The sequence below is a fragment of the Bufo bufo genome, chromosome 3, assembly GCF_905171765.1.
Source record: "Bufo bufo chromosome 3, aBufBuf1.1, whole genome shotgun sequence".
Classification (NCBI taxonomy): domain Eukaryota; kingdom Metazoa; phylum Chordata; class Amphibia; order Anura; family Bufonidae; genus Bufo; species Bufo bufo.
This window is the reverse complement of record NC_053391.1, coordinates 87965898-87967986: the sequence shown is the minus strand read 5'-3', so window position 1 is coordinate 87967986 and position 2089 is coordinate 87965898.

The following is a 2089-nucleotide window of genomic DNA, read 5'->3' as shown; positions in this document are numbered from 1 at the left end:
CCCATCATCTATTTATCCCCAGGACTGTGACGAGGGGACATCCTCTGCGTCTGGAGGAAAGAAGGTTTGTACACAAACATAGAAGAGGATTCTTTACGGTAAGAGCAGTGAGACTATGGAACTCTCTGCCTGAGGAGGTGGTGATGGTGAGTACAATAAAGGAATTAAAGAGGGGCCTGGATGTATTTCTGGAGTGTAATAATATTACAGGATATAGCTACTAGAGAGGGGTCGTTGATCCAGGGAGTTATTCTGATTGCCTGATTGGAGTCGGGAAGGAATTTTTTATTCCCCTAAAGTGAGGAAAATTGGCTTCTACCTCACAGGTTTTTTTTCCCTTCCTCTGGATCAACTTGCAGGATAACAGGCCGAACTGGATGGACAGGTGTCTTTTTTCGGCCTTATGTACTATGTTAGGTGTTAAAAAAAGAAACACACTGGACAAGTCATGTAAGGTGCTGTAGGGACAAAAGACAATAATACACATAATAAAATACATGTTTCATAGGTTACTTTATTAAAAATATTCTGCACTTAATTTCCTGCAACAATAAAATATTGTAACAGACAAGGCTTATAGTAAAGATGCACAAAAACTAGTGCACAGGAAAAGTGGAGCAGCCAGTCAGGTCAGTGATGGCAAAATATGTCAATAAATCAAAAAGAAGTCAGAAAATCTGAGGCGATAGCGGGCAATTTATATATTAACTCTTTTTTTCGAAACACACTTCCTCAGCTGGGATCATTCTTCGAGAATCTACATATTATGAATTTAATCATCTTAAGGCCTCATGCACCCGGCCATGGCCGTATTGCAGCCTGCAAACAGTAGGTCCGCAATACAGGGGCACCGACCGTGCGCACCCCACATCACGGATGCGGACCCTTTCACTTGAATGGGTCCGCAATCCAGAAGGTCGGTGTGGAACGGAGGCACGGAACCCTAAGGAAGCACTATGGAGTGCTTCCGTGGGGTTTCTGTCCGTGCGTCTGCCCTACAGTCAAGTGCACATGCTGGCACATGGTCATGTGCATGAGGCCTAAGAGTACGGCCACACATAGCAGAATCGCTGTACATTTTCTGCTGCAGAATTGCATGCAGAAAATCTGCAGCGCTTAAAATAGTAGCAAAGTGGATGAGATTTTAACCCCTTAATGACCGCCCACTATGTTTTGATGGCGAAAGGTACCCGATGTAGTAGATTTAACACTCATGCTTTCTGAGATTTCTGAGCTGTGTTATCTAAACTAAGCAAACACCTTCAATTGCTTTTCAATGGCTTTTGTTTCAAGATAACACGATGATTTAAGAAACTTGAGTTAAGAGTTTGAGTGCTAACCCTGCTCCATCTGTACAGGTCCCCAGTCTGCAGAGACCGGCACTTTTGGCATTGCTGCAGGTGAGGGGGGATTAAATGGCTGCTGGAGCGTACCAGCGCTAAGGGTGGGTTCAAATCACGTTTAATGTACACAAAAAAATATATACGTTAATGGATGCCTCGGACACTGTGGCATTTGTCACAATAGGGTTCTAATGTAAAAAAATAAAAATAAAAAAAATAAAACATATGTTAACGTATATGTTTTTTTGTAACATCTGAGGCACCCATTAACGTATACTTTTTTTGTGTACGTTAAACGTATTGCAAAAACTTTATGTGAACCCCGCCTAAGAACCGGCTGTTCCTAGAGCTGGATCCTGCTGAAGAACCGGGGTTGGAGGAAGCTCCAACCCTAGCTCTTAACCCTTTGTTCATGTCGTGATCCATACCATGGCATGATCAAAGGGGACTTCTCCTGTGATCGGGTCACTGGGTTTCCCAGTGACCCAATTGTAGCTCGGGGAACAACAGCAAAAAAATAACACTTCTCCTGCATAAAACAAGGCACCAGAAATCTACGCGAGTGGGGGAAAAAAAAAAAAAGTTACGGCAGAGAGGCAAAAACGGAAAAAATAAAAATAAAGTTTCTGGTCACTAAGGTCTTTTCAGGCCTGGTTACATAGTTAATATGGTTGAAAAAAGACATACGTCCATCAAAATCAACCAAGGGATAGGTGGGGATGCGAATCCCATAAGGAAGTGAGACT